General features: G+C 37.9%; 1 pseudogene; it reads right to left on the bottom strand.

The window, feature by feature from the left end:
• Nucleotides 1-451: 451 nt before the first annotated feature.
• On the bottom strand, nucleotides 452-2,539 carry LOC145911317 (peroxisomal carnitine O-octanoyltransferase pseudogene; annotated as a pseudogene).
• Between the last annotated feature and the right edge of the window lie 3,465 nt (nucleotides 2,540-6,004).

Genomic DNA, 6,004 nt, shown 5'->3' with positions numbered 1-6,004 from the left:
CATCAAAGCAACTGAAGTGTAAGGTGTGCTGTGAAAAACTGGCTACAGTTTTAGCCAAAGAGGAAAAAATCACCAACACTTACAAATATATTCTTACACACTTTCCAAAATTCAAAAAAATATATTCTGTTAATGTCAGTGGTACCAATGCTACAGGATTTAGAGAGCTCAACTATAAAGAAGGAGCAATAACACTGAACAGTGTGTGGTGTGATCAAGACAAAATTGCATTCAAATTTTTTCAATGCGTTGAATGTGACGCATTTATTGGTTTTCAACCTTTGTGTGCTACCACTGAGCCAGATAATTTTTTTTTATTTTGTGATGTTATGTTGGAAATGTAGTATTATGATGTATTACACTTTATTTTTAGTGCACTTGAGATAAACACTTTATCTTCCACTTCAATTTCTATTTCCATTCCCAAAAAATTAAAGAAACTTTTTTTATTGCATATATGAAATGTCGTCATTCACAGAGAGGTACAGGTTTTTGTTAAAAAGCGATTGCATTGTTTAGCTGAACGTTCAAGAAATATAACACCAAACTGTAAATTATAATACACATTGCAAATATACATGCTACTCACAAATAAAATCAAAGCAAATTATAAACATAAATTTTTTTACTGGATTATCTTTAACGCCGCATATGCTTTAAATTTTTGCTGCAGTAATAGAGTTATTAACCATTTGTAACACAGCAGTAAAGTAATACTCAAAGTAGTTGCTCAGTTTTAGTGCATTTGTTTGCTCGCAGGAATTAAAAGCACAAATTGTGCAAAATATTTTGTCATCATTAATCCGATAAAAAAATCCATATCCATCTTCAGTCATTGGAGCCACACCACCTTGAGCATGCAAATAACCAGCACAGCTGGTGGAAAGAACAAAATTACCATTTCCTCCAGTCATTTTGAATGCCTCATCAGTGTATATTTCTGGAATTTCATAGCCATTTTCCACACAAATAAGCAGTAAACCAAGCAAGTGCCGATCACAGCCTTTGTTAAGCATGCAATCAGCCATAAGTGGTGCAAACTTATTGTGAGCTGCAAGGAAAAGCTTGTATAACTCTCTGTATTCTTGTGAGTCTGGCGTAGGGTTGCTCAGCATGGCCCTACAAAATTCCACCACTTCGGGTGTGCAAGTACGGCATGTTTCAGTTCTTCCATGGTAAAATTGCCTTGTCATTGCGGTTTCGTATGTCGGGCCTGGCTTTCCATGAATTGCCATGTATGCCAGCTGAAGACACAACTGCACCATAAAATCCGGGTGGATTTTGTGTTGCTTCAGGTTCTTTTTTCCGAATTTGTCAAAAATCAACTGGCACATGTCAAGGTTTGATCGGATTTTGAGTATTTGTTCTTTTGCTTCAGAGATTGATTGTTTGATGTGGGAGTTGAGTGTAAAGATAAGCTCTTTGGGTTTAAAGAAGTCAGCTTCTGCCACGTTCACCTGGAAATCACCTTTGTGTTGTTTAACAACAAAAGTGATAAACTCCACCATGGCAACCATCACCATAGCATCAAAGGGCGAGTGATCACAATTGCAAAGGGAAGCACCATTTTTTGTGGTTGCTTGGAAGTATGATTTATCATACCATCTATGAGTGGTTTCACCAGCCATTGCCTCATAACTCAAATCTGTGTAGCTTTCAGGGGAACAATCATCAAGAGCTGCTACCTTGACAGAAGACTCTATATCAAACAAAATCTTCTGATTTTTTTCATCTAATTTGATCAAGCTGGATCTTACTTCAGCCCATTCATCTCTTGCCATGCCAGTAAGTGCAGCGACGCCCTGACCTTCTGGTCTGTTTTCACAGATGTCAAAAATATACTGAAACATTTTTGCAAATTCTGAAGGACTACATATTTCCCCGGTCTTTGGACTTGTGCCAGGAATTTTGAAGATGTGGCCTTTCCGCAGAACAATTATGTGTGTTGGTGAGTCACCTTCCGCCTCAGTTTTAAAGAGGTGAACTAATTTATCTCTGCCATTGTGCGGTACTCTGCATGTATTAAACAAATACCTGAACTGGTGCATAGTAAGAGGAGCCCCATTGGATAGCTTATGAGGGGCAATGAGCTCCTTTCGAACTAGATTCCACATTTGCATGAATAAATGAGTACCAGCTCCACACCTTTCAATTTGTGTTCCATCTTTGAATGGCCAGTAGTGTTCAACATATGTGCCTGGGCCTGAAAAGTTAACCAAAGGCAATGGGGAGCGCCTTTCCATGTAAACTTTTTCCTGCCACCAATCCTCCAACCAGTTTTTGTGTGATTGTGCTCTCTCAAGCAGCTTCTGTTGCAATCTAGGAGCCTCATTTTTTGCAAACTTGTCACAGATGCGTTTGGTGTTTTCGTATTGCTCTTTTGGAAGAATGGCTCTGCAGGAATCCAAGTACTTTTCAACTGTTTGACTCACTGATGGTACAGGCAAAGGAGGTAGCTTGTCATCATTGTAAAAGGTTTTGTTTTCAGGTTTGCTTGGGTCTTGAACCAGAAAAAAGGAACCCATATTTCAATTGATAATGAATGCTTGTAAGCCTACGTGATAAATATTTAATGTTAAGACTTATCTACACATAAGTAGCTGTTATACTTGTTATCTCTAATTTATGCCAATATGTTTCGAGAAATGAAACGCGTTTGTCTAATAGGAAATATAATCACAATGAAATCCATTCATATATTTTGCCAACACTGCGCAAGTCCTGCAACTGTTACAAAAAAGCATATCCGCACCTCTTTAAGCCCCACCAAGCCAATACATCGGCTTTGGCCAGACAGCAGAGCGCCTTTTTTCTTTCGCGCATATCTCACGCTGTAGTGCGCGTAACGACTTGAGGTTTTTACCAACGGAAGGCGCAAGGGCTGTAGTTTCACATAAACATAACAAAGTTGTACCTTTGTATTTGAACTTTTTTCGTAAATTGTCGTTGTTTGAAACCAAATTTTTGGAAAAATAAGCAGAAAATTTTTAGTGATGTCACTGCATACTTTGTCTAATAACTTATTATCTGTACGTTGTAACTAGAAATGATCTTTGTAAGAATTGTGGAGGAAGGTCTGACCTTTCCGATGGTGTGTTTTTTTCGCTGTATGACGTCACAATGACTATATATTTACATGCAAATCCAGATGTATGGAAAAATTAGCCAAAAAATGTTTGGTATCATTGCATACCTTGCCTAATAACTTTTCATCTGTAAGTTGTACCTGGTAATGATCTGCATAAGAATTGTAGAGGAAGGTCTCACCTTTCTAATGGTGTGTTTTTAAGCATCCTATGACATCACAATGACTATATATTTACATGCAAATATGGAGATAACAATTTGTTTTGCTTTGTATTTACGTTGAACACAATTGAAACAAAACATTATTGACTAATATGATAATCTCTAAAGCATGGCCAAATACATAAACCAACATTGAGTAATTCTTTCCTCTGCATAACAATAACCAATGGTTTTCAAAGGGTATATCCAAAACATATCCACAAAAAGTTCAATGATGGTGATTTGGTGATGTTACAGTCACCTCTGTAACATCCCTGATGCATAATTTGGTATCAAAGCATCATATATATATGGAATTCATGCAAATATGCAATTCATATATTCATGCAATTTGTTCAAGAATCAAACAGTTGTGGGCGTGGCTGTGGGCGTCATCCAGTAAATGGGGTAGCTTCAATTTCATACAGCTGATTTTTTCCTTGTCTTTTTTATACATTGTCTCTGTTATTTCATGGAAAAGCTTTGTATGCACTGGCAGAAGGCTTGTCTATTCAATTATCAATATATATTGATGTTATGCCTTTTTTTTCATCAACTTGCTGACATACACTACCAGTTGAACACATAAAGAAACAAACAAAAATTTTTTTTTAGAAGTGCTGTCAAATTCATCTGCCATCAGTTAGCAAACGTCTGAGCTGTGTAACAAAGCTTACAAGCCTTTTTACAAGCAATAACTAACAGTATATATATAACTTACACCAAAATAACTCTCCAAAATTTCAACCAGAGGGATGTTAGTTGACAAAAAAAAATCGCCAGTTAACAAAAGTTTGAACGCGCGTTACTCGGCCACCTTACGAGGTAGCGCCATTATTTTTATACACGATACAGATCATAGGCTGAAGTTTGTAACGATACCAAAAATATTAAAAAAAAACATATTCATATTCGGTTATGAATATGATTTGCGTATTATGACATAAGTCGCGAAAACAAGATTCGCTTCGCTAAATTTTAAAGCATAACATTCTACCCGCTAAACCCTTTCAAACGATATCAAAACTTTTGAAAAATTCGCTGGGGCTTGTACAGAAAAATGAATTTATATTTTTGAAACATGAAAAAATATCGATTTTTCCCTAATAACTTTTTTTATCGTTATGGCCCAAGTTTCAATTTACAACCATACGAAAGCCCAAAAATCAAGCTTTCCAAAAATATTAAACATGTCTAAAAACACATTGAGCTGCCGCTGTACGAGCCGAATACACTTCAACCCTACACCCCCACTGTAAACACGGTTTAGGGGTGCTCTGGTGCATACTTTCGCCGATAAATGTTGCTACAAAGCGAGTCGCAAGCTTTTCTTTTGCACAAACGACCTTATACCATCCCACTATCGAATGAAATCAAAGTTGAATCAATTCAGTCAGAGATGCTATGCTAAATCCAACGATTACTTACTCAAACCCGACCGTCGCCCGCCGCTTTTTTAAACCGCCAAGCCATATGTATGGGCGTCACGTACTTTCGCCGATAAATGTTGCTACAAAGCGAGTCGCAAGCTTTTCTTTTGCACAAACAACCTTATACCATCCCACTATCGAATGAAATCAAAGTTGAATCAATTCAGTCAGAGATGCTATGCTAAATCCAACGATTACTTACTCCAACCAGACCGATTAGTATGAAAACAAAATTATTACATGTTCATATTATAAAATTGTGTTTGCAACATTTGTTTTTATAGTTCATTACTACAAAGAATCTTACTATCAGTTGTTTTCGCAACATTATTTTTGCGTTGGACCCCATTAGGCGGGGGGTATCTGATAAGTCGGCGAGCCGAGTGATCGGAATCAGCGAGGCTCAAGGCTGCGCGGCGGGCAGAGAGATCGGGGGCTACGAGGCTCAAGATCGGGCGGCGTGTTTTCTGATCGGCACAAATCGGGTAATTATAGATTCTTCAATATAAGCAAACGCAAACAGAAAGTCATACATTCTCATTGAGAAACCAATTGCAAACGGCGAAGCTACGACATACATTGTTACGAAACAAGCTATGGAGAAGTCGATCATTGAAAACTGGTTGAATGTTTGTACCAAGCCAAAGGTAAGGAGCATTGTTTATTGTTAATGTGTATAAATTTAACTTCGTTTACTTTTTTTGCAGCCATCAAGAGTGGAGAAGTACGGCCTTGGGATATCTGGGAAGCAGACAATGTGGCGGGTTCCCGTCAAAAGCAGCCGGAAACGGTTGCTGTATATTTCCGACAGCAATGCTCGGAAATACGTTTTGCCTTATGAGGTGAAACCATCTAATTCTTTTTCTTTTGATTTTGCAGCTTTAAGCATGCCTGGTGGTACCATCTGGCATGCAATACAGGAACTATCTTCATCTCCAATCGTGGAAGACGTCGAAGTTGTTGTCATAGGGTTTGGCACCAATGATGTTCTCGCAATGAAAGGTGACAACCCTATGAATGGTGGCATTAGCGGAATTGTTGGCCGCATGAAAGCTCTTGTCCGATTGGTAAGGACACTACCCATTCGTCAAGGTATGTAGAAATACTATACATTACTTTGTGTCATTTGAACAATATACGTTCTAAGTATTTATACCCTATTTCGCGTTGCAGATTTTTCACACAGGAATTTTGCCTTCGACAAAAAAGCCACGTTTGGTTACATCCCTTAACAAAGAGTTGAGGAAGTCAGCAGAAGAAGTGGAACTTCGGTTTATTGAGGGTGG

Source organism: Ascidia mentula, chromosome 8 (assembly GCF_947561715.1).
Source record: "Ascidia mentula chromosome 8, kaAscMent1.1, whole genome shotgun sequence".
NCBI lineage: Eukaryota > Metazoa > Chordata > Ascidiacea > Phlebobranchia > Ascidiidae > Ascidia > Ascidia mentula.
This window is presented reverse-complemented; position numbering and strand designations above follow the sequence as displayed.